Below are 27,750 nucleotides of genomic sequence, written 5' to 3'. Positions count from 1 at the left end.
AGAAAAAACTGAACAGCAGACACTGGAAAGAGAATTAGTTGAAGATAGAGAAAAAGCAGAAAGAGAAACTGGGACCAAGATGATGGAAAAACAAAACATTCAGAAAACAAGATAGAAAAAATTGTTTTATTTGGAATTTATTAACTGGAATGTGTTAGCTTTGGGATATGTGCATCACAATTATTTTTGTATTCAGTGGCGTTATCATATACAGCTAATTTGGGGGAGGGACTGGAGCCCAAAATTAGTGGATGAGCACCAAAGTTTCTCCCTGCTTGAGTGCAATTTATAAATACTTGAGCTAGTGGGGATTCCAAAGCCCTGCCAACTGAAGACATCTTCCTCCAGTCTGGCAACTCAAAATCTCCAAGCTTTGCAGCCAATGGCAATATCCTCAAGCTGCCCCTGCCTTCATGCATGCATGAAAGCCAGGGAGGGCAGGGAGGAGGGAAGGCAGCAGCTCTGTAATATTGCTACCAGCTGCAGAACTTGGGAAGTTGGAGGAAGAGGTGGTGGCTGTCAGTTGGTGAGGCTTGGGGATCCCTACTAGCTACAGCAGGGGAGATATTCATTTTGAGGGAGCCTAAGCTCAAAGTGGGAGGCCCAAAAAAGCAATAATATTTACCCTGATTAAACAATCCTCCACATGTGCTGCCGACAGCTGATTCAGCATCCCCACTCTGATGAGGCTCACCTCTGAAGAGGCTCACCATAGCTGTAATAGAAGTGAATGGGAGAACTAGGAGCGTGAATCCCTGCTCATCAGAATGGGGATACAGAAGCCTGTGGCTGCTCCCACTGTCAGCGGTGTACATGGAGGATCACTCAGTCAGGGTAAGTATTACTGCTTTTTTGGGTTCCTCTCCACAGTGTCCCTTTAATTAAGGTTTATTATTAGATACGTACATCTTCTATATTAGTGATTGCAAATTTGAGACCTGCTCAACCTTTTTTTTGCTCATCAGCTGATGTTAGTGTTTGTGTGGCCTCAGAAAAAAATTTTTGGCCAATGCAGCCCAGGGAAGCCAAAAAGGTTGGATACCCCTGCCGTAGAGGAAAGGAGGGACAGGGGAGATATGATTCAGACGTTCAAATTCTTCTTTACGGAGAGGGTGGTTGATGCATGGAATGTACTTCCAAGGAAGGTAGTGGAGAAGAAAACGGTGACAGAGTTCAAACAAGCATGGGATTAACACAGAGGATCTCTAATCAGAAAATAATGGGTATACATTGAAGGAACTAGGACAGGCTAGGGAGGGCTTCGATGGCTGGGATGGTTAAAATGGGCTGGAATGAGCTTTGATGGAGATTCCAGTAGATAGAACCTAAGCACACTACCAAGCAGAACTCTGGGTTTCTGGCCTAGAAATATCTAAGAAAAAGGCCCATTTAAATTACCATATTTTTTGCTCCATAAGACGCACCCTAGATTTAGAGGAAGAAAACAAGAAAAAAAACATTCTGAACCAAATTGTGTACTAATATATACCAGGCTCTGCACCCAGCCCTCCTCACTCCCTGCCATGCTCTGCACCTAATCCCACACTCCTTACCAGGCTCTGCACCAAATCCCACACTCCCTGCCAGGCTCTGCACCAAATCCCACACTCCCTGCCAGGCTCTGCACCAAATCCCACACTCCCTGCCAGGCTCTGCACCAAATCCCACACTCCCTGCCAGGCTCTGCACCAAATCCCACACTCCCTGCCAGGCTCTGCACCCTGTCCCCCTGCCCTGCCCCATGTACCCCCTTTGGTGGTCTATTGGTAGGCCAGGACAGGGTACAGGGCAGGTCTAAGTGGTAGGCGGTCCTGTGAGAACTGACGGCAGCTATTCAGGAAGTGGCGCGGGCCCAGGCAGGAGCATGAAAAGTTTGCTCCTGCCTTGTGCGCCGCTGGCCCTGACATAAAGAGAACTCAGGAGGAGGCCCGTCCAGTGAGAGAGGGGCAGGAGCACAGAAAGCTCACTCCGGCCGATACACCGCTGGACCAGCACAATTTAAAGGTATCGGAGGGGCGTATTCACTCCATAAGATGCACCCTTATTGCCACCCACTTTTTGGGGGAAACGAGTGTGTCTTATGGAGTGAAAAATATGGTAAATTAATTTATGGAGCATGTATTGTTGGGCAGACTGGATGGACCATTCAGGTCTTATCTGCCGTCATTTACATTGTTTATATATTTACTATGTTTTTATTTTTCTTATTTCAGGGGAAATTTTGTCCGCAGTGATTATTTTTAAAACTGTCCATTATCTCCTTTGCTATTTGATATTGTTCTGGAACCCTTGTTATTGGCTATCCAACAGGCAGAGGAGATACAGGGTATTCCTTTTGCAGGTTTGGAATATAAGGTCTCTGCTTATGCAAATGATATTTTGATTCATTTGAGGAATCCTGAATCTACCATTCTGCATTTACTGGATCTGATTGACCGATTTGGAAAATTTTCAGGATATAAGATAAGCTGGAGTAAATCGGAGGTTCTTCCACTTAACGTACACTGTCCAAAAGGATTATTTGACACATTCCTTTTTCTTTGGAAGTTAGAGGGTATAAAATATTTAGGTATTTGGATTCAAAAAAACATTGGAAGAGATGATGAAAGTAAATGAAAAATCCTTATTGCTAAAGGTCACAGAAATGTGTTATGGAACCCTTTACATTTGTCTTAGTGTTCAAACAGTTAAAATGATGATTTTGCCTGTGGTTTGTTACCAAATGGGTATGTTGCCAGTTTATTTTCAGGGGTCCTTTTACAAGAAGTTGAATAGCATTCTTACCAAATTTATTTGGCTAGGTAAAACTGTGAGAATTGCTTTAGTATCTTTACAAAAACCAATTGCAGTGGGTGGAGTAAATTTTCCTAATTTTTATAGGTACCATCAGGCCTATATACTGTATCAGGGTATGTATTGGGTCCTTCCTGAGCTCATGGAACATCTTCCTGATTGGCTGCACTTTGTAAAAGGAGCCCCTAGAGTTGCAAATTATGTCCCCATCACGGCTGTCTCATGTGTTCAAGTTTTATTAAATTTGATAAATCGCTTATTTCATACTAAGCGAGTAACAATTTAAAAAATATGTTATACACAACCTTAAGAGGGGGTAAGAAGCCTCTAACAGACAGTACAGACGAACTGTGGAACAAGTTACCTAGTTAAGCTAAGGACAATAGTATTATATTTGACATCTGGAAAATCTTGAAATTTATTAACAATTTAACAGAAATTCCAGTAGAGAAGTCCATGTGTCAATCCTTATGGCTAAACTCCAAGATTCAAATTGGCGAGTCTAAGATCGCCTGGAAGCACTGGATGCAGGCAGGCATACGTACACTAGATCACAGTTCTTCAACCGCCAATCCGCGGACCGGTGGCGGTCCGCAGAAAATTTCTGCCAGTCCGCGCAGGGCCAGCGAGATCAAGCGGCAGTTAAATTTCCTGACGACTGCGGTCCCTGCTGACTAATGTTCCTCCCAGCCTCAGGTGATCAAGACAGGCTGCCGACGTCGGGGCTTTCCCTCTGTGAGTCTCGCCTGTTCGGAAACAGGAAGTTGAAACAAAATAGGCGGGACTCAAAGAGTGAAGTTCCCGACATCTGCAGCCTGTCTTGATCGCCGCCCCTGCCGAGTTGCTGAAGAGGGCCGCGGGGAAGTTGCGATTAGAACAGAGAGAGCTGCAGATTCAGGTGCAGGTGGAGGGAGATCATCAGCGTGTGCGAGCAAGATCCTGGGGAGCCTTCACAGTGGCTGTCTCCCCTCCCAACAGCTCTCCTACTTGCCAGGGCAGTGCTTTACCGGCAACTTCCTGCAGGCAAGTACTGAGAGCTGCTGGAAGGGGAGGAAGCCACTGTAGAGGCTGGGAAGCTGCTGGATAAAGGGAGAGCTGTTACTGGACTTGAAGGGAGTTAGAAGGAGAGATACTGCTGGGAGGGGAGGATGGAAAGAGAGTTAATGTTGGATAAAGGGAGGAGGGAAGGAAGAAGAAAGAGAGATGCTGCTGGAAGGGGAGGAGGGAAAGGGATGGGAAGAGAGTTAATGTTGGATAGAGGGAGGAGGGAAGGGAGAAGAAGGAAAGATGCTGCTGGAAGGGGAGGAGGGAAAGGGATGGGAAGAGAGTTAATGTTGGATAGAGGGAGGAGGGAAGGGAGAAGAAGGAGAGATGCTGCTGGGAGGGGAGGAGGGAAAGGGATGGGAAGAGAGTTAATGTTGGTTAGAGGGAGGAGGAAAAACAGGAAGGAGGGAAGGGAGAAAGAAAAAAGGAAGGAAACAGCTGGCAGGGAGATTACAGGAGGGGAAGGGGGTCAGGGTGGAATGGAGAGATCATATGAGGGAAAGGGGAGAGAGAGGAATGAGAAAGTAGAGAGACATTGATGCTGGAAAGGGGGTCAGCAGAGAAATGAGAGAGGGATAAAGATGCTAGATCTGGTGTAGGAGAGATAAAAATGAAGAAGGCAGTGAAGCTGGAATGAATGATATAAAAAGGAGAGAGAAGGAACAGGCTGGATGGACAGGGAAGAGGGGCATAGAAAGAAGTCAGATATATATGGAAGGGGGAGAGGGCAGACATTGGATGGAACGGGCAGATGCTGGAAGGAAAAGAGTGAAAAGAAGATGAAAGCAGAAACCAGAGACAATAAAAGGTAGAAAAAAATAATTTTATTTCTATTTTGTCATTAGAATATATCAGATTTGAAATATATATCCTACTAGAGACATAACTGGGGACTGCAGTATTCTGTTAGCATGATATTTTTATGTAGCATTCTATAATAACTTGGCTTGTTCAGTTTTCTTGATAGTAGAGGGGATATATTTGAAGGAGAGGGGAGACAGGGGTTTTGTTGGTCTGTGCTCTGTATATTTGTATTTGTAAAATCACAATTGTTCAGAATATTGTTTCTTTTTATACTTTAATAAAATACGTTCAATATAAAATCATAATTGCGGCTTGTGCAGATGGGATCAGATAGTTTGCGGGGACCGAGCTCGCGGAGATGGGGCGTAAACGGGGTTTTTAAATTTTATTCCTAGTAGTTTGACAGTCCACAAAATAATTCTTTTATTTCTGCCGGTCCACGGGTGTAAAAAGGTTGAAGAACACTGCACTAGATGATCTTATATCAAATGGGAAAATGCTTGATTTTTCACGACTGCAACAATCATTCGGTATTTCAAAGTCTCAAAATTATAAGTGGTTGTAGTTGAAGCAGGCCATTCAGAAGGGGTTCCCTGAATGGCGAAATTTAAAAAATCATTATAGCTTGCAGGTCCTGTGCTACCAGACGGATTTCCTTGTGCATCAGGCCGCTCAGTGGTATAAATTAGTATCTGGTTATATGAATAAAAAAACCAAAAACTAGTCTTAAAGACATTTGGAGCATTGAGATAAAGCAGCATATTTCTGCGTCTCAATAGCCACAAATTTGGACTTGGAGGATGAAATGTACAGCGTTAGCATCTATGAGACTACCATGGTTTTTCTTGTTACATAGAAGCTTTTGGACCCCTATTCATTTACAAAAATTAGACAGTTCTAAATCTAATAGATGCTGGCACTGTCATCTGGACATAGGGACATTGGATCATCTGTTATTCTATTGTCCTTTGATACTCAATTTTTGGAAATCAATTTGGGGACAGATTTATACCATATTGGAGTCGTCGATTCGGCTGACATATGAGGTAGTCATATGTGGAACATTATTGCATATTAAGCCCCCCATGGATCGTTATAAATGCCAGCTTTTCCTAATTATGACCGGGATAGCCATGCAGATGGTCACTCATAATTGGAAGAATTGGGATCGCCTTAATTTTACTTTTGGGTGGGCAAATGTATGTTTATGTTATAAGTTTGAAATAATGAACGCTGACATGTTGGGAAATACTAAGATATTCAAATTAGTTTGGGGTCCACTGACATCTTTTGTGGAGTTGTTATAGTTGTCTTTTATCTTTATTTTCTGTTTTAGTACAACATCCAAGGGAGGGTGGGTGGGAGGGAGGGGATGTATCTCTTATTCCCCGTTTTAAATATTTGAGGGGGAGGGGGTTATTCTTTCTATTTTGTTACTAATGGATTATAAGTGTTTATTGCGAATATTATATATATGTATAATGTTGCACTTGTTGATAGTTTGAAAACTTAATAAAGATTTAAAAAAAAATAATAATAATTTTCTCATCTATAATCTTAATCTTAAGATACCACTTGATCTGAAAAAGCACAGGTTTTGCACTGGACCCTGTAGCAACATCTCAGACCTCTTAACCACTTTCCATAAATCCAAAAGTGTTATTTTTTCAGGTATATCCTCATTAAATGAAATCTCAGAGGGAAATTCAACTGACTGAAGTTTATTATCTAATGACGGTAATCCAAAAGTGATTGATATAATAACTGATCTGAGTTCAACTTCCCTCCTACCACCATCTCGGGAGATCACCCTTGAAGAGAAGCGAGAGGCTGGTGGGACTGGGGAGATTCTCTCCCCTGAACTTATGGAGGCACATGATACATTCCCTGCAGAGGAAGAACTAGGATTCATAACTGTTATAAAATGTTTTTCTATAGGGCCTGGTAAAACTGGCATACTTGTTGACAATGATTTTGGCTTGACTTTACACTTCCCCTCATTAAGTTAAAATTCAATCAAATTTATCAGACCTTATTCAATGCTCCATCGAGGCTCCAAAGGGGCTTGGTGTGCCCCTTAGGGCACACCCCTTTGGCCACGCCCTGTGGCCATTCCGCTGGAAGCGGTGAGATTTTATCTCCGATGTCGGCCCTTCCAGATGATGTCAGCAGAATGCCTCTCGGGAATCCAGATACCAAAAAAGCACCAAAACTGCTGGATACCGCCTCTCCTCCAGGCAGATTGCCTTCTTCACTCTCCTACATAATTTATTTATAAGTTTATATACTGCATACAACTATGCAATTTCCATGTCTCATACAAAAAAAATCTTGTTTCCCTACGATTATCACAAAAAACAACATCATTAATTGTCCCTGTTATAAACAGGGAGAGAGCGCAAATTCAATCACTTCAGAAATACAAGCAAGCTTTAAATTATACATTGGTGTAAAAAAAAAGATTCTAAAAGGCTACTAAAGTGACCGGGATTAGTCACTATTTGAAATGGGATATTGGGCTTTATGGAACTTGAGATGGTGCTCTGGCTAACATGGCAGAGAATAGTGTCCCAATAAAGCTAGGTCCTGGCATATAAAGAAAGGCCTAGGCTAATGTGGATCTTTCAACATACAGTGCATGTACAGTGCAGTACATGCATGTACTTTGGCTGAGCAGACTTGCCACAAGAACAACAGTGTGTATGAGAGACACATGGGCCTGATCCAGCACAGTGCTGGGAAAGGTAAGTGTTTATCATAACTCCCGACACAGCTGTTCTTTAGGAGTTTAGAGTAGGGCTCCCAGCGCATGTGGATGGAAATCTATTGAAATATTTGGAAAACTATTTATTACTGAAAAAATATTTATTACTAAAGGTAGGAATACTTGGAGGAGGGGGTTTATATGCCGATAAGGTAACTCTAATAGTAGCCTGAATGCTTATAAAATTAGCAGCTGGCATGAGTCTGAGGTTTTTTTCTTCCCCTTTACAAGATTCCTGAAGCATAGTAGTGGCTTTTTGAGTTTTAAATCCACAGTGCGTTGTTGAGCCTTAGGAAGAGGTTTAAAATGATGCTATTGTAAAGGAATAAAAAGTGAAATCTCTTTTTTTGAGAATAGGGTATCTGAGGTTTTTAAATAATGGGATTCCCCAGGGGTCTGTGCTGGGACTGCTGCTTTTTAACATATTTATCAATGATCTAGAGATGGGAATAGCTAGTGAGATAATTAAATCTGCTGATGAGAAAGTTGTTTAAAGTTGCTAAATCACAAGAGGATTGTGAAAAATTGCAAGAGGACCTTATGAGACTGGGAGTCAAAATGGCAGATGATGCTTAATTTGAGCAAGTGGAAAGTGATATATGTGAGAAAAAGGAACCCAAACTATAACTACGTGATGCAGGGCTCCACATTAGGAGTCACTGCCTAGGAAAAGGATTCGACCATTCCAGAAGAAAAGCATCTGCCTCGAGGCGATGAGGAGAGTATATCCTAGAGCAGAATTGAGGCAGTTTGTAGTTGTGGGGAGCTGCAAAGAGGTCTATCTGAGGCGTTCCCCACAGTGAAAAAATGTGATGAAGAGGGGCGGAATGGAGTGTCCATTCGTGAGGCTGCAGGAGATGACTCAAGTTGTCCGCCAAGCAATTTTGCACACCTTGAATGTAGACAGCTTTGAGGAAGGTGTTGTGGTGGATTGCCCAGTCCCAAACCTTTAGAGCTTCTTGACAAAGGGAGGGAAACCCCGTCCCTTCTTGTTTGTTGACAATACATGGTGACTTGGTTGTCTGTCCGAATGAGGACTACTTGGTCGTGAAGCAGATGTTGAAAAGCATCGAGAGCTTTGAGGATCGCTCTGAGTTCCAACAGATTGATATGACACTGACAATCCGTACTGGTCCAGAGGCCTTGAGTATGGAGACCATCGAGATGAGCGCCCCAAGCGTAGGTCGAAGAGTCTGTCGTGAGGACCTTCTGATGGGAGGGGGGGGCATTTGAAAAAGCAAGCCTCTGGAAAGATTGGAAGAGAGCATCCACCAATGGAGAGACTTCTTCAATGAAGGAGTGACTGAGAAGGAGGGTCGCAAACTTGCGTCCATTGAGATGCCAAGGTCCACTGAGGAATTCTGAGGTGAAGTCTGGCAAAAGGAGTCACGTGTACTGTGGAGGCCATGTGACCCATGTGTCTCGCTGAGATGGAAGAGCGGGAAGACACTGTATGACACGAGTTGAAGAAGAGCTTCCAGACGTTGTTGTGGAAGGAATGCCCTAAGTTGGACAGTGTCCAGAACAGCTCCAATGAACTGTAGATTCTGTGAGGGCTTAAGTTGAGATTTGGGAAAGTTGATTTCGAATCCCAGATTTTGTAGGACCAGGTAGTCCGTTGGGTCGCTACAATAACCCCTTGAGATGTAGAATCTTTGATGAGCCAGTCGTCAAGGTAGGGAAATACCTGAAGACCATGATTCCTTAGAGCTGCTGCTACTACTACTAGGCACTTGGTGAACACTCTGGGAGACGAGGCCAGGCTGAATGGTAGTACTCTCTATTGATAATGCAGATTCCCCACCCGAAATCTGAGGAATTGACGGGAGGCTGGATGAATGGGGATATGAGTGTAGGCCTCCTTAAGAACATAACCAGTCGTTCTGCTCGAGAAGGGGATAAAGGGATGCTAGGGACAACATTCAAAACTTTTCTTTGACTAGAAATTTGTTGAGAGCCCTGAGATCCAGAATGGGTCGCAGATCGCCCGTCTTCTTCGGAACAAGGAAGTTAACGGGAGTAAAATCCCCTGTTCTGCTGCTCCAAGGGAACTGGTTCGATGGCATGGAGACGAAGCAGAGCTTGAGCTTCCTGAAGAAGAAGGGCGGTCTGGGATGGATTGGAAGGATACTCTCTTGGAAGAAGCTCTGGTGGAAACTGAGAGAAATGAAGAGTATCCTTCCCTGATGATGGAAAGTACCCAGAGGTCATAAGAACATAAGTATTGCCCCCGCGGCGGCCCCTCAGGTCCATGACCTGAAACTCATACCCTAAAACTCTCATACGCTTTTCGCTTAATGTCATCTAGAGTAACCCTCTATCTGTACCCTGCAATCCCCTTCGCTTCCAGGAAGTCATCCAGTCCCTTTTTGAACCCCAGTATTGTACTCTGTCCTATTACCTCATTTGGAAGCGCGTTCCAGGTATCCACCACCCTCTGAGTGAAGAAGAACTTCCTTGCATTCGTTTTGAATCTGTCCCCTCTCAATTTTTCTGAATGACCTCTTGTTTTTGTTGTCCCCGCTAGTCTGAAGAATCTACCCCTCTCCACCTTCTCTATGCCTTTCATGATTTTATAAGTCTGTATCATGTCTCCTCTCAGTCTCCGCTTTTCCAGGGTAAAGAGCCCCAGTTTGTCTAACCTTTCGGCATATGAAAGGTTCTCCGTTCCTTTTATCATCCTAGTTGCTCTCCTCTGGACCCTCTCAAGTATCGCCATGTCTTTCTTAAGGTACGATGACCAGTATTGGACGCAGTATTCCAGATGTGGGCGCACCATTGCTCGATACAATAGCAGGATAACTTCCTTCGTTCTGGTAGTGATACCTTTTTGATAATGCCCAACATTCTGTTCACTTTCTTTAAGGCCGCTGCACATTGCGCCGCTGGCTTCATTGTTGTATCCACCAATACCCCCAGGTCTTTTTCTAGGCTGCCTTTCCCCAGCACCCTCCCTCCCATCGTATAACTGTACATGGGGTTCCCTTTCCCTATGTGCAAGACCTTACATTTCTCCACATTGAAGCTCATCTGCCATCTTTTTGCCCACTCACACTGTTTGTTCAGGTCGCTCTGCAGTTCTTTGCATTCCTCAACAGTTCTGACCCTGCTGGAGAGTTTTGTATCATCCGCGAACTTGATAATTTCGCACCTTGTCCCCGTTTCCAGATTGTTAATGAATATATTGAACAGCAGCGGTCCCAGCACTGACCTCTGCGGGACACCACTCATGACCCCTTTCCAGTCAGAGTAGTGTCCTTTTACTCCTACCCTCTGCTTCCTATCCGCCAGCCAATTTTGGATCTATATGTGGACGTCCCCTTCCACCCCGTGGCTCCACAGTTTCTTCAGCAGGCGCTCATGGAGTACCTTGTCAAAGGCTTTTTGGAAATCCAGATATACTATATCTATGGGATTACCTTGGTCCAAATGTTTGCTTATCCCCTCAAAGAAATGCAGTAGATTCGTTTGGCACGATCGTCCTTTACAGAAACCGTGCTGGCTTTATCTCATCAGTTTATTTTTTTCTATATGCTCATTGATACCTTCCCTGATCAGTGATTCGACCATCTTCCCCAGAACCGAGGTCAAGCTCACCGGTCTATAGTTCCCCGGGTCGCCTCTCGATCCTTTTTTGAAGATCGGTGTAACATTTGCAATCCTCCAGTCCTCCGGGATTACCCCTGTTCTCAAGGATAGGTTGCAAATATGCTGGAGTAACTCCGCTGTTTCGTCTCTGAGCTCTTTCAGTATTCTGGGCCAGGAGATTTGTCAGTTTTTAATCTATCTATCTGCCTGAGAATGTCGTTGAGGCTTACCTCCGTGATGATAATTTTCCCTCTTGATCCCCCTTGAAGATTTTTTCCGGTTCCGGCACGTTGGATGTGTCTTCTTTTGTAAAGACCGACGCAAAGAACTTGTTTAGTCTATCAGCCACCTCTTTTTCCTCCTTCACCACTCCTTTCCTGTCTCCCTCATCCAGAGGTCTCACCTCCTCCCTCGCTGTCCGTTTTCCTTTTACATATCTGAAAAAAAGGTTTAAAATTTCTTGCTTCCTTGGCTAGTCTCTCCTCATATTCTTTCTTGGCTTTTCTGACCACTCGGTGACATTCTTTCTGATGCTTCCTGTGCTCTTTCCAATTTCCTTCAGTTTTGTCCTTTTTCCACTTCCGAAATGATTTTTTCTTGTCTCCTATTACTGTCTTTACTTCATTTTTTATCCATGCTGGGTCTTTAGTCTGATTCTTTTTGCATCCTTTCCTAAATCTGGGTACATACAGGTTTTGTGCCTCGCTTACCGTGTCCTTGAGTAGGGACCAGGCTTGCTCCACAGACCGAGCTTCCTTGGAGCTGTTTCTGAGCTTCTTCTTCACCCATTTGTCTCATGGCATCATAGTTCCCTTTCTTGAAGTTAAACGCTGTTCCCTTTGTTCTCTTCCCCTTTGGTAATCCTACTTCCACTTGGAACAGAATCATGTTGTGGTCACTGTTTCCTAACGGTCCCATTACTTCCACTCCCTTTGCAGGTCCTTTCAGCCCGTTGAGGATCAGATCCAGGATCGCTGCCCCTCTGGTTGGAGTCTGGACAAGTTGTTCCATGAAACAGTTTTGGACGGCTTCCAGGAACTCAGTTTCCTTCGTCAGATGTAATTATCGTCCATCTGTGGTAAAAATGATGGAGACGACCTCCTATAGGGGGAAAAGGATACAGAGTCAGAATGGTGGAGGTTATGCTCTGTTGTAAACAGTCAAAAAGGCTGAGTAGCCTTAGGTGCAGCAAAAGGTTGAGGTTTCTGTTGTTTCTGAGGCTGCTGTTTCTTTAGAGGAGGGCGATTATAAGGAGCCGTCCTCGGAGTAAAACGCCGCTGATAGATAGGAGCAGGGCATGCAGGTTTTGCAGGAGCTGGCTTTGGCTTGGGTATGGCAATAGAAGCAAAGGATTTCTCATGGTCAGACAATTTCTTGGTGGCTGCCTCAATGGATTCATCAAAGAGGTCATTGCCGTCACAAGGGATATTAGCCAAGCGGTCTTGAAGATTAGGGTCCATGTCAATGGTACGAAGCCAAGCAAGATAACACATAGCCACAGAACAAGCAGCTGCCCGGGCAGACAACTCGAAGGCATCGTAAGATGACTGCAGGAGATGTAATCTGAGTTGGGATAAAGAAGCCAGGACTTCTTGAAATTCAAAATGCTTTTGAGTATCCAGATAAGTCAAAAACTCTGGCAATAGAGAAATAAAGAATTCAAAATAAGTAATGAATTGAAAATTGTAATTGAGGACTTTAGAGGACATCATGGCATTTTGATAGATGGCGACGTCCGAATTTGTCCATAGTTTTCCCTTCCCTTCCAGGAGGAACAGTGGCATAAACCTTGGAAGGATGGGACCTCTTCAAGGAGGACTTGACAAGCAGGGATTGATGAGATAACCGAGTTGTCAAACCCTTTGTGATGCACAGTTTTATACCTAGAGTCCAATTTTCCTGGAACAGCTGGTATGGAAAAAGGTGTTTCCATGAATCGACCAAAAGTCTGATTCAAAAGCTTATGAAGTGGAAGCTTAAGAGACTCTGCTGGAGGTTGAGGAAGATGCATGACTTCTAGATACTCCTTAGAGTATTTGGATCCAGTATCTAATTGAAGATCCAAGTCCACAGCCATCTGACCAAGAAAAGATGAGAAAAATAGCAGATCTGCTAATGCTTTGCCTCAAGGACGTCGAGGCAGCCTGGGTCGAAGATGAAGCTTCGGCAGGACAAAAGGCATCAAAGGAATTTGGTGACTTGGACGAGGCAATCAAAACCGGGACATCCTCGAGGTCCGGCATTGGAGACCTCGAACGAGGAGTTGGTGGTCTAGTCGAGATTGGAGTAGATCGAGGCTTAGTGGAAGAAGGTTTTCTTTAGAAGAAGAACTATGCCTGGAAGGATGCCTCGATCGTCGATGAGAACTGTGCCTGGAAGCAGATCTCGTAGATCAAGGAGACTTCACCTCGGAGATGGAAGCAGCCGATGGTATCAACGAATGTATGGGACTGGAGGCTGTAGATCGAAGCTCCAGAGGCTTAGTGGAGGAACCTCGATGCACTCCCAAAGACTCTGCTCCTTGTATAGAGTGTGAGGATTCCTTCCGAGGCACTTGCAAAGACTCTGCTCCTTGCTGTACGTGCACTGATGCCAGACCAGACACTCGCAGAGACTCTGCTCCCTGCAAAGAGTGTGTAAGGTCAGCCTGAGACAGTGGAAGCGGCTCAACCTCATGGGAGACTGCTGAATGCCCAGGCTGGATAAGAGGAAGAAGCTTCGGTCCCATATTAGTAAGGAACTGAATGACTTGCTTCTCCAACATGGTCTGGAAAGAAGCCGGCAAGGATGGATCCGCGTCTGAAACCGGACCACTTGCCTTGGCTGGAGGTTCCTTCGAGGTAGTGCGAGTGTGCTTCGACTTGGAAGTCTTAGGCACTTTAATCACTACCGCTGGAATTGACTGCTGAGCTATCTGACCTTAGGAAACAGGGGAAGATACAGAAGATGTCGTCGAAGAAAGAGCCGCTGCAAACGACGAAGGTCTGATGAGGCTCGAGGTGGCAGTAGAAGCAGGAGAAACCTTGGTAGGAGTCAAGGCCGAGGTCGCCTTTGAAGTCGAGGGATCAGTAGAAGATTCCATCTCGAAGAGCTTGTCCACCAAAATACAACGATTGAAAGCTCGAGGCTGAAGCGTAGCACAGCGCAGGTACGACCTAGGATGATGTTTCGGCCCAAGGCACTTGAGGCAGCGAAGGTGTGGGTCCGTAAGAGAGATCGCGCGCTGGCACTTGCTACACTTCTTGAAGCCCGTGACAGGCCAGGACATAGAAGTAAAATTAACTGCCGCAAGATCGAAGCCCTCGGGCTGCGGCCGAGCAGCCTGTCCGGGAAAATGGACGGAAGAGGAAAATTTTTTTTTTTTTTTAAACTGAAAATAAAATAAATAAAATACGAACAGCGATTCGTGAGGAAAAAAGTTACAAACCGCAGTTCAGAGAAGGCACAAGTAACGAAGTTAACGCAGAGTCAAAGACGGACTTCTCGGCTCCGCGGAAAACTGAGGAGACGCGCCCTACGCTGGGCGGGAAGGCACTCGCACATGTGCAGTGCTGGCGACTCAAAACTTCGAGTTTCTTCAAGCAAGTCTGCTTGTGAGGCGTCCGCATCCAGGCTCCGTCGATGACGCCACCCATATGTGAGAATACCTGCCTGCTTGTCCTGGGATAAATAGTAATAATAGTATTAGTATTTGTTTGGCTTTATGCCAATTTCTCCTTAAAGGCAGTGTGAGTGACGTCCAACAAGCTTTAGAGACTGATAAAATGGTAATTTAACAAAAACTTCCTTGAGCTTAAAGGTTTCCTTACATTCCCAGAACTAGTTCAGCAAGGATTAAAGACAAATTCCTCCCCAAGCTAATGGCCATGTTTACATTACATTGGTGTCTTTCATTCTGCCAATATCTTGCAGGTCTAGGCAGATTACAAAAAGAGGAGATTCTGGTCATATTCAGAAGATTAAAAGATAGCTATTTTGGTTAGAATGTTTAGGATCTGGAGATAGATTGAGGTAATCGATTATATCATGAGCTTGTCTTGATAATTTCCTAAACATGATTTTTATTTCTCTTCTGAAGGTTTTGTAGTTTAGTGCTGAGGTCAGTAAACTAGAGAGGTGGCTGTCTAGTTTTGCTGCTTTGCCCTTTCATATTTCCCATTTCCTCTGTCTGGTTACTATTAATGTTAGCTATTTTCTACTAACATTTTTTGTTAGATGTATATTGTTCTGGATGTCCCACCTGTATCCAGATCTGCTCCTTACAGTGAGATGCCTATTCTGTTATGAAATAATATAACAAGGGGCTACTGGGAGCCCACTCCAGTGTATCTTCAGCTGTACTAGTTTACTTAGTTTGATTTATGATGCATAATATAATGTTAATTGGTAATGGGGTGTGGAAAATTGTGGTTGATTTTTGTTAAAGCAGAGTAAAACTGAATAAGAGCAGAGGTGGTATGGCTCTTGGAGGGGTTAACACCTGGCTCCCACAGGAGGGGAGACTATAGACAGAAACTGAAATGCAGGGCCACTACTACAGCACAGTCTGCAGTAAACCAGTTGTGGTGTAATCGGAAACAAATGCAGGATCTGCAGGGAAGATAAGTATAAAAAAATAACATAAGAGGGAGAGGTTCCATTAGATTATAAAGTTATTTTTTCCTGACTTGGAAGGGAGAGGTGAGCATACTTTACATTTAAAGAAATTTAAAAGGGTACTTTAACATTTTTTTGTGTGTAAAGCATGTTTTACATACAAAAAGAGGTTCTTATAAAACTATGCTCAAATATGCTCATAAGTACATACGCCAAAGTTACACATGGGTATCTCCAGGGTGTCGTTTAAAGATTTGAGAGAAAGCATCTGCATGCTGCTAGAGCTGGTTCTGGGTGCCTATTTTATAAATCCATATACGATAGGAACTTATGTTGTTCTCAAAATACACACCTTTTGACATTTTTGACAAAATGTCATTTCAGGAAATCAAGTCCTTAATGTAAAACTTATAAATCAACTTTACGACATTGCAAATCAAAGTGATGTACAAGGTAGAGAATGGTAATGGGACAAATTTTTCCCCGTCCTCAAGGGAACTCATTTTCCCATACCATCGAGTTCTTTTCCTGTCCCTGCCCCATTCCTGCATAAGCCTCAAACACTATAAAAAAAATCACAAATATTTGAGGCTTGTGTGGATTGATTTTTCAATCTGTCAAAAATTACAAAGCCTAGGGGACACTCAATGAAATTGCAAGGAAATACTTTTAAAACTAATAGGAGGAAATATTTTTTCACTCAGAGAATAGTTAAGCTCTGGAACATGTTGCCTGAGGTTGTGGTAAAAGCAGATAGCCTAGCTGGTTTCCTCCAAGTTCCTGGAGGAAAAGTCCATAGTCTGTTATTAAGATATGGAGAAAGCCTCTGCTTGCCCTGGATTGGTAGCATGGAATGTTGCTAATCTTTGGGTTTTGGCCAGGTACTAGTGACCTGGATTAGCCACCGTGAGAATGGGCTACTGGGATTGATGGACCATTAGTCTGACCCAATAAGGCTATTATGTTCTTAAGGCAGAGCTTACAGGAATGGGGCAGGGACAAAACTCAGAGGGACGGGACAGGGAAAAATTTGTCCCAGTGTCATTCTCTAGTACAAGGCAACATTATCTGAAAAGCATATGGAAAAAAAATATAAAAATAATGGTACACATAATGGCCACACCTAAACCTATAAAAATATCTACCCCAATACAAATTCTTAAAAATAACCACATTCTTCATATTAACAAAATTCAAAATGGGGCCATGGGCTAAAGTTGCTAGGGCTCTTCAGCTTAGAGAAGAAACAGCTCAGGGGTAATATGATAGAGGTCTATAATATACTGAGTGGAGTGGAAAGTGTAGAAGTGAATCGCTTGTTCACTCTTTCCATAAAGCACAGTTACTTACCGTAACAGGTGTTAACCAGGGACAGCAGGCATATATTCTCACATGTGGGTGACGTCATCTACGGAGCCCCGGCGCGGACAGCTTTTCAAGCAAACTTGATTAAAGTTTCAAGTTTGCACACTGCACCACGCATGTGCGTGCCTTCTCGCCCACTAGAGGGCGCATCCCACCTCGTGGTCCTCAGTTCCATAACTAGCAAGGAAGCCATCCCCGGGGAGGCGGGCGGGTTGTGAGAATATATGCCTGCTGTCCCTGGATAACACCTGTTACGGTAAGTAACTGTGCTTTATCCCAGGACAAGCAGGCATGATATTCTCACATGTGGGTGACCTCCAAACTAACCAAAAAAGGGCAGGTGGGAGGATGGCAATTTAGGAAAACAGATTTTGCAAAACTGACTGGCCAAACCGGCCGTCACTCCTGGATAAAGTGTCCAGACAGTAATGAGAGGTGAATGTATGAACCGAAGACCAAGTGGCAGCCTTACATATGTCCTCCATCGGAGTGGATCGGAGGAAAGCTATCGAAGCTGCCATCGCTCGGACCTTGTGCCCCATGACTCGACCCGGGGGAGGAAGGCCAGCCTGAGCGTAGCAAAAGGAAATGCAAGCGGCCAACCAGTTAGACAGAGTGCGCTTGGAAACTGGATGCCCTAATCGATTGGGATCGAAGGACAAAAACAATTGAGGAACCTTCCGATGAGGCCTGGTGCGTTGAAGATAATATGCCAACGCCCTCTTACAGTCAAGCGTGTGAAGCGCCGTCTCGCCAGGATGGGAGTGGGGCTTCGGGAAGAACACAGGAAGGACAATGGACTGATTGAGGTGGAAGTCAGAAACAACTTTAGGTAAAAACTTAGGATGGGTGCGGAGAACCACCTTGTCGTGATGAAAGACAGTGAAAGGAGGGTCCGCAACCAAGGTTTGCAACTCCCCAATCCGCCTGGCGGAGGTGAGGGCAATTAGAAACACCGCCTTCCAAGTCAGAAATTTCAAGAGGGACTTGTTGAGTGGCTCAAACGGGGGTTTCATCAGTTGAGCCAGAACCACATTCAAATTCCACACGACAGACGGAGGCTTAAGAGGGGGACAAACCCTGAGTAACCCTTTCATGAAGCGTGTCACCAAGGGATGGAGTGACAGAGGGCGTCCCTCCAGAGGTTGGTGGAAAGCAGAAATCGCACTGAGATGAACCCGCACCGAAGTGGTTTTCAAGCCGGAGCGCGACAAATGAAACAAATATTCTAAAACCGAGGATACCGGAACTGATACCGGATCCAGGTGAAAAGACGAGCACCAGGTGGAGAACCTGGTCCATTTCTGCGCATAGCAAAGCCTCGTCGAGATCTTGCGGGAGGCTTCCAACACCTCCTTCACCGATTGAGACAGGTCCGGAGGAGTCAGGGAACAAGAAACCAGGCTGTCAGGTGCAATGACTGCAGATTGGGATGTAACATGGATCCTTGACTCTGAGACAGCAGAGAAGGAGAGACAGGCAGGGGAAGAGGCTCTCTGGCACTGAGCTGGAGCAGCAGGGAGAACCAGTGCTGACGCGGCCACCGAGGTGCTATGAGAATCATCGTGGCCGTGGACGATTTTAGGTGTACCAACGTTCGCATGATCAGAGGGAACGGAGGGAATGCATACAGGAACCTCCCTTCCCAGTCGAGTAGGAAGGCATCCGCTTCCAGACGGTCCTGCGAGTACATCCGAGAACAATATAGTGGTAGTTTGTGTGTCTCCGGAGAGGCAAACAGATCCACCTGTGGCGTTCCCCAGCGAGCGAAAACCTTGCGTAGAACTGCTGAGTGTAGAGTCCACTCGTGCGGTTGCAGAAGTCGACTCAGTTTGTCCGCCAGGCAATTCCGTTCTCCTTGGATGTAGACCGCCCGGAGGAAGATGTTCCGGGAGGCCGCCCACTCCCAGAGGCGAAGAGCTTCGGAGCAGAGGGGCCATGACCCCGTTCCTCCCTGCTTGTTCACATAATACATTGCCACCTGATTGTCCGTGCGGACGAGGACCACCTGGTCCTGCAATATGTGAACGAAGGCTCGAAGTGCTAGGAAGATGGCCCGCAGCTCTAGCACGTTGATGTGACACTGACGGTCTTCTGCCGACCACAGGCCCTGCGTGCGAAGACCGTCGAGGTGGGCTCCCCACGCGTACTCCGAGGAGTCCGTGGTCAGGACCTTGCGAAAAGGCGGAGTGCGGAACAATAGCCCCATGGACAGATTTGAAGAGTCTGTCCACCAACGCAGCGATTTCCGCAAGGGCGGAGTCACCGAAATGAGGCGAGACACAGGGTCGCACTCCTGACGCCACTGGGACGCGAGGGTCCACTGAGGGATCCTCAGATGTAGCCTCGCAAACGGCGTGACATGTACCGTCGAGGCCATATGGCCCAGCAGCATCATCATGCGCTTGGCCGACACCTTCGACAGTTGAGAGACCTGGTGGCTCATCCGTACCAGGGCTTCCAACCGCTGGGTCGGCAGGTAGGAGCGTAGGCGCACCGTGTCCAGCACCGCACCTATGAATTGAAGAGACTGCGATGGCCTCAACTGAGACTTTGGAAAGTTTATCTCGAACCCGAGAGTTTGCAGGAAGGCAATAGACTGTCGGGTCGCTGAGATAACCCCCTCCCTGGTCGGGGCTTTGATGAGCCAATCGTCCAGGTAAGGGAACACGTGAAGTCCACGCGACCTGAGGGCTGCTGCAACCACCACCATGCACTTCGTGAATACTCGTGGGGACGCGGCCAGGCCGAAGGGCAGTACCCTGTACTGGAGGTGGAGGTCCCCCACCTGGAATCGTAAGAATCTTCGACAGGCGGGGTGCACCGGAACATGGGTGTATGCTTCCTTCAGGTCGAGGGAGCACATCCAGTCCCCTTCCTCCAAGAGGGGATACAGAACCGGGAGAGATAGCATTCGAAACTTCTCCCGGGCCAGGAATTTGTTGAGCTTCCTGAGGTCCAGTATGGGGCGCAGGTCCCCGGTCTTTTTTGGGACCAAGAAGTAGCGGGAGTAAAACCCCGTACCCCACTGGTCCTTGGGGACCGGCTCGACCGCCCGAAGCTTCAAGAGGGCCTTGGCTTCGGTTATAAGGGTCGGTAGCTGCGAACGGTTGCAGGGGACTAAACTTGGGGGACTGTCCGGCGGCGAGGACACAAAGTTGAGCGAGTAGCCCTCGGAGACGATCCGGAGCACCCAAGCGTCTGAGGTAATCCCGGTCCATGCCTCCCGGAAGGACCAAAGACGGCCCCCGATAGGAAGGGGTTCTTGTGAAAGTGCGGAGGGGAACCCGCCCCGTCCGCTCAGCCCGTCAAAAGGAAGGCGCTGGCTTAGAAGGGCCCTGCGCCGGGGCTTGGGGTTGTCCCCCTCTGCCTCGCTGAGACGGACGTCTCGGAGGCGGTCTCGAGAAAGCCGGGGTCGACTTCTGAGGGTATCGGCGCGGCGGAGGCCGAAAGGGTTTCTGCGGCGGGGGCCTAGGTTTGGGGCGGACCAGGGATGCTAGAGAGCGCTCCTGTTCCGACAAGCGCTTGGTCGCCGCGTCCAATGACTCGTCGAATAACTCGGACCCCACACAAGGCAAGTCTGCCAGGCGTTCCTGCAGGTTTGGGTCCATGTCGAGGGTGCGAAGCCAGGCCAAGCGGCGCATGGCCACCGCGAGGGCCGACACCCTCGAAACCAGCTCAAAGGCGTCGTACACTGCATGGAATAGGTACAACCGCAATTGAGACAGGTTGGACATAAACTTGTCGAATCCTGCTCTTTGGGAGTCCGGTAACGAGTTTCGATATTGAGGAAGGTCCTTCACCATACCACGCAAAAAGGAGGAAAAGGTGAAGGCGTAATTTAGAACCCTGGTGGCCATCAGGGAATTTGAATAGAGGCGACGGCCAAACTTGTCCAGGGTCCGTCCCTCCCTGCCTGGTGGAACCGCCGCAGAAACCCGTGAGGGCTGTGATTTTTTAAGAGCAGACTCCACCAGAAGAGACTGGTGTGAGAGCTGCGCCTTATCGAACCCTTTAGGGGGAATCGTCCTATACTTCGATTCCATTTTTGAAGGCACAGACGTGACTGTAAGAGGGTTTGACAAGTTCTTCAGCCAGGTTTGCAGAAGGACACTGTTGAGAGGGAGTCTAGGCACCTCCCTAGGAAGAGTGGGGAGGTCCTGTTCCTCCAAAAATTCTTTGGAATACCGAGAGCCTACCATCAGGTCAATCCCCAGGGCTTGGGCCATGTCCTGAACGAAGGATGAAAATGAGGACGGCCTAGCCTGGGGAGAGGGGGTTCTCGATCGCCCCACCGAGGAGAGGGGGGAAGCCTCATGGGAATAATGAGGATCCCTAACCGATCCCGAATCCCAGGATCCCCTCTCGAGGGCCCTCGAGGGGGAAGGGGAAGTTATCCTCCTCGCAGAACCCTTGGGTGAGGACCCCGGGGTTCGTGGGACACTCTCCCGTTTCCTCGGCGAGGCGACCCGGGAAGACTTCCCATGGGGTGAGCGGAGGAGCCTCGGGTTGTCGAGGCGCAACTCCGACACCTGCAGCGCCTCGCCCCCGAACGACGAGGAACGGTCGCGCCGAGGCGAGCCTCGGGGCCGCTTGGACTTCCTCGATCGACGCCCCGTCCGAGGTCGCGTCGAGGGCGAGGCGTGTCTGGAAGACCCGGAGATAGAGGAGGAAAGGCGGCGCACTCTGCGCAACTTTTCTTTGGGCCTTACACTGCGCTCAGGGGGTTCCCCCGAGGTCGAGGTCCGGGGCGGGGCCGAGACCGAGGTGAACGGGGCCACAGTACCCGAGACCGAGGTCGCCGAGGCCGGGGCTCCCGAGGGAGCCGAGGCCGGGGCCTCCGAGACCGAGGGCGCCCAGGCCGAGGTCGAGGCCGCCGGAACCGCAGCACGCTGCAACACTTCCAGGGCTCCCGACAGCTCCGATGAGATCAGAGCTCGGAGGAGATCCTGGAAGGCCGGAATCCCCACGAAGGTGGGGAGTTCCGAGTCCGGGGCACACTCCCTGGAGGGCGACCTCGGTCTCGAGTATTCCCTCGGGGTGTGCGGAGTCGAGGTCCGATGCGGGGCCGGGGTCGACCCACCCGCCTTGGCCTGACTCGAGGATGGCTTCTTTGCTGAAGGGGATGGAACAGAGGACTTACCCGAAGCTTGCTTCACTGACGACGCCTTCGAGGAAGAGGGCCGAGGCGAGGCCGAGGCCCCCGAGGATGCCGAGGCCGAGGTCAAGGCCGGGGCCGAAGCCGAGGCCGACGTCGAGGCCTTAGGCGCGTCGACGGCGAACAATTCGGCCATTCTTGCCTTACGGCGACGGAGGGCCCTGTTTTGGAAGGTAGCACAGCGATCACACGAGTCTGTCGGATGTTCGGGCCCAAGACAGACAATGCACCACCGGTGAGGGTCAGTGATGGAAAGCAACCTCTCACACCGGCTGCACTTTTTGAATCCCGTAACAGGACGGGACATCCACGAAGAAAAAGAAGAAGGCCGGGAACGTACCGACGTCCCGCGGCCACGGCTTCCGGGAGCCCCCGGAGCCCGACGAAAACGAAAGACTTTTTTTTTTTTTTTTTTTTTGAAAAGAAACGAAAGGAAAACAGCACCGCGAACTAATTCGAAGGGAAAAACAAACTAAACGCGGCAGCTAGAAGGCAAAAACACTGGAGCTCAGATCCACAGGGCTTTCTTGCTCCGCGGAAAAATTTGAACTGAGGACCACGAGGTGGGATGCGCCCTCTAGTGGGCGAGAAGGCACGCACATGCATGGTGCAGTGTGCAAACTTGAAACTTTAATCAAGTTTGCTTGAAAAGCTGTCCGCGCCGGGGCTCCGTAGATGACGTCACCCACATGTGAGAATATCATGCCTGCTTGTCCTGGGATAAATATTAGGACTAGGGGGAATGCGATAAAGCTAATTTAAAATAAACTGGAGAAACTATTTCTTCACACAACATGTAATTAAACTCTGGAATTCATTGCCAGAGAATGTGGTGAAATCAGTTAGCTTAGCAGGGTTTAAAAAAGGTTTGGATAAATTCCTAAATGGGAAGTCCATAGGCCATTATTGAGATGGCTTGGGGAAATCCACTGCTTATTCTTAGAATAAGAGGCATTAAAATTTGTTTTAATACTTGGGATCTAGGTAGGTACTTGGAACATGGGTTGGCCATTGTTGGAAACAGGATACTGGGCTTCATGGACCTTCAGTCCCAGTATGGCAATTCTTATGTTCTTATGGGCTTTTAACCAGACTAGAAGTTTCTAAAGGACAAATATTGTATATACTCGAATATAAACAGATTTTTGGGCCCAAAAATGGGGGTCTCAGTTTGTATTTGAGTCAGCACTGACCCCCCCCCTCCCAAACCTGTTTGCAGGCCTGCCATGAGGCCTGGTGGTCCAGCGGTGGCTGGTACAGGCGAGATCCCTTCCCACCTCCTGTCCCAGCCCAATTCTAATTAGTTTTATCTCCCCCCAGATACCTTAAGTATCCCTGATGGTTCAGCAGTGAATTGCAGCAGGAGTGACCTTTCTTCACTCCTGCCCGTGCAGAACCGCTAGCTGATTGGCTGCTGTGAATTATCGTGGTCCTGCAAGAACTTACAGCAGCCAGTTAGTGGTTCTGCATGGGCAGGAGCAAAGGAAGGTTGCTCCTGCAACGATTCACCATTGGACCACAAGGGATACACTTAAGGTATGCGGGAGAGACATGAAGGAAATAAAAACAATAAGAATTGGGCTGGGACAGGTGGTGGGATGGATCCCTCCTGTCCCAGCTACCACTGGACTATCAGATCTCACGGCGGAGGCCTGCAAGGCACCAGGAGGGAGGAGGAAAAGGATACAGAACTTAGCAGGGAGAGAGGGGGGTCTATATGCAGAGACTGGCAGAGCAGCAATGGAGAGGGGAACAGGGTGCAGTACCTTGAAGGGCAGGGTGAGTCAAGGCACTGCACTTGAATATTAAACCCCCCTGGTTTATATTCAAGTCAACCTTTTTTCCTCCTTTTTGGGGTGAAAAAATGGTTACCTTGATTTATATTCATGTCGGTTTATATTTGAGTATATATGGTAATCCTTTTCTAGTTGGCCATTAACTAGTAGTGCATTTAAAAAAAAAAACCAACCCCCAAAAAGCTATGTCTGAGCCACCTGGGAGAATCTCAACTGCCTGGTCAAGAGATAATTCTCTAGTCACTATGACAGATATCTGGGACAAATACCACGAAGTACTTTAAAAGACAGAAGAAGGAATTTGTAGATTATGAGCTATTTTTGCCATTGTTATTATTCAATACTTATTTTTCAATAAAATTAAAAAGTCAGAAGAAGAATCTTAAAATTAATAGTGGTATCACTGGCAGTGTAGGTCATACAGCAAGAGATGCTACCTCAGCCACCAAACGTGACTACCAAGACACTGTTTATTGAATATGCACACATTTCTTCAGCAAACCTACAAATAACGCATTATAGCAAATCTGTCTGAAATATTGCCAGTATGCACATAATTTACAGTTCATATAGTTTATTATTTGTAGCCCGCCCTTATAGAGTGGAAAACAATCATAGATAAATTAAAACATGCAAGATTGTCTTAAGATGAACCTGATCTAAATAATGAGGGGAAAAAAGTTTAAAAAAAAGTGTTTTTTAAAAAGTGTGAGCCATGGCAGAGGGAGTGGGTTGCATCCACCCACATCCTGAACAAGTGAGTATAGTCAGGAATGAGTCACCCTGCAGCATGGAGTGACAGAATCTTTTAGCTAAGCCTGTTTGGCTGAGCCACTAACAAGGGAATCCTGAGTTCAGCAACATTGATAGCAAGAGCTGAAGAACAGTTCTTTGCTTGACTTCTACCCCTTGTACAGCCAAGGAGAGCACAATAAAATACAAAATCAACCCTCTCTCGTGTACTTGCTTCTCAGAGATATACCTGACTGCTTTATCACATTCTGAAGTTGCTTGGGTTTTGTTTTTTGTTAAAGCATTAACCCTTCACTTCTGAAAGCAGACTTAACTAATGCTAGAGAAGTGTAGCTGCAGGTGCCAAAACACCCACAAAGTCCCTATTCCACTTAATTTAAAAGAGATCCCTGCAAATCATTGATGGTAGCTTTTATCTCACTCTGTTAGCCACCATTTTCTTGGCTGTCAGTTGGATATAAGCAGCAAGTATAATGTAATGGCTCCATGATGAAAGACAGATTAGAAGGAAGATGAGGGAAGAGGCAGGTAGGTGAAAAAACGCAAAATCAACAGGTAAAAAGAAGTCTGAGAGGATGATCTAATTAAATGCTCTAGACTTTGTGCACAAGCTTAGCTAGGTTTTTGTATACAATTTGTGTGCATTAGCATGGCCACCATATGTTAAAAGGTAGAATTAGGTCTTGGATTTCCTTTCCTTTAGTCGGCTGCACAATTTTAAACAAGTGGGTGTTATCCCTTCTTACCAGCAGATGGAGGTAGAAAACAACTGATCGCTTCTAGCGAATTCACCGATATAACCTGCTGGTATTCAGTGAAAAATTCCAGTATACCTCTGCCAAAGCAGCAGCAGATCCCTTTTTATCACGCACCATGTCTACCAGTTGGTTGTAGCGAACTATCAGGCTGTCTCAGCCACCACAGCACGTTCCCTCTGCCGCAACCTTACCCCTCCTCTGACACACGTGATCGTGGCAGAGGGAACGTGCTGTGGAGGTCAATGGCAGTCTGCTAGGTTTGCTACAGCCAACTGGCGATCCTCAGCAGGCTGCATAGAAGCCGGGAGGGAGGAAAGAACGGCGGCCAAATATGGCCTGCAGTTCTGAGTTTGACACCCCTGCTCTAGCAGCAGAGAAAATGGCCACAGTTCTCGCTAAAGCCATCAGGACTGCAAGTCCCGATACCTCCATGCAGAGAATCTGAATATGAGGAACAACGTGCCAAAGAGGCAAAAACTCCTAGTAACATTTTTTTTTAGGTACATCAAAAGCAGAAAACCTGTGAGGGAATTCATTGGACCGTTGGATGATCAAGGAGTAAAACGTGTGCTCAGGGAGTTTAAGGCCATAGCAGAGAGACTGAATTAATTCTTTGCTTCAGTCTTTATGGAAGAAGATATAAGAAATCTTCCAGAACTGGAAATGGTTTTCAAGGGCGATGAGGCAGAGAAATTGAAAGAAATCTCGGTGAACCTGGAAGACATACTAAGCCAAATCGACAAGTTAAAGAGAGATAAAACACCTATACTGGATAGCATACAAACCAGGGTACTGAAAGAACTCAAACATGAAATTGCTGATCTGTCGCTAAAATCATCTGTAGTATCTAAAGACTGGAAGATGGCCAACGTTAGGCCAATGTTTAAAAAGGGTACCAGAAAAGATCTGGGGAATTACAGACCGGTAAGCCTGACCTCAGTGTCGGACAAAATAGTGGAAACAATTATAAAAAATAAAATTGTGGAACATGTAGACAAACATGATTTAATGAGACAGAGTCAGCATGGGTCCAGCCAAGGGAGATCTTGCTTGACTTCTTTGAAGGTGTGAATAAACATGTGAATAAAGCTGAGTCAGTTGATGTAGTGCATCTAGATTTCCAGAAAGCTTCTGATTAATTTTCTCAGGAGCGGGATAAGAGGCAATGTTCAATTGTGTATTAATAATTGGTTATCGGGATTCCAGAACTTGGAGACACAGCTGAATGGATGGGTGACTGTTGAGCTCCTGCTCCTAGGCATCCTTTGAACATTTTTAAAGCGTTTTGAATTGTTCCCTGAGAAGCTGTTCTACCTAAATCTAATTAACAATGACATCTGTCAAACAAAACAAGGTTGAAGTGCCTGGAGGAAAAGCTAGAAGGCAGAGCCATCTACACCTTCTAAGGCTATGCTACCTTTGGATGCCCTGGATATGATTGAACTGATAGAGGATATAAGAAGTATTAAAGCAATGGTTACAGAAAATACTGATCAGCTGGCTGAAATGAAAGAGGAATTGGCAAACTTATCACAGAAGATGGAAGTGGTATGCAGCAAAGTGGGACAGTTATACACATGAATTGAAAAACTTGAAATGAAACAGGTACAATGTAATAATGATCAAAAGGCTATGGTGAATAGGTCAAGGAGAAATAATTTAAGAATATTAGGTTTGGCTGAGGGGATTGAAGGGAAAGATGCAGTAGCCTTTCTGGAGAAAAACATACCAAAGATGCTCCCCATTAAATTTAAAATGCCACTTGAGATTGAAAGGGCACACAGAGTGCCAGGCAAAAGGTCTAACGGGCAGTCAGGTCCTAGACCATTGATTTTCCATGTGCTGCGTTTCCAACATGTTTTGGAAATTTTAAAAATTGCAAAGGAAAATAGAAATTTAATTTATAAAGATTCAAAGATCCTTTTTGTTCAGGACTTTGCAAGGGAAACTGCAAACAGACAGACAATTTTTAGCAATGAGAACAAAATTACAGGAGCTTTATTGCCCTGGGTTCATGCGAGTTACATACAAAGGTAAAAGTTTTCAATTTGAGGAGCCGGAACAGCTGAAGGAATTTTTAGAACAGCAAGAAACACCAGTGAATTGAACTAGCTGTCCTATGAGTTGTGGAATAGAATACGAGGATATGTCTCATATACAAAATCGGATTTTATGTTTTGTTTAGATGAATATATATAAACATGGTTGGACTGGACTTAGTGGACATGAATTTTATTTGAATTAAATAATAACAACAGTTACTTTAAACTTACAACTGCAATGGACAGAATTCCCCTAGGACATCATAATTATCTCAGAAAGCCTTGTGAT

The 27,750-nt window shown here is 46.3% G+C and overlaps 1 protein-coding gene across 3 annotated transcripts in view; it reads right to left on the bottom strand.

Annotated features, from left to right (window-relative positions):
* Positions 1-27,750, bottom strand: part of R3HDM2 (R3H domain containing 2) — a 462,276-nt gene that overhangs the window by 384,341 nt on the left and 50,185 nt on the right. The gene's annotated exons all lie outside the window — the stretch shown is intronic.

Source organism: Geotrypetes seraphini, chromosome 3 (assembly GCF_902459505.1).
Source record: "Geotrypetes seraphini chromosome 3, aGeoSer1.1, whole genome shotgun sequence".
Classification (NCBI taxonomy): domain Eukaryota; kingdom Metazoa; phylum Chordata; class Amphibia; order Gymnophiona; family Dermophiidae; genus Geotrypetes; species Geotrypetes seraphini.
This window is presented reverse-complemented; position numbering and strand designations above follow the sequence as displayed.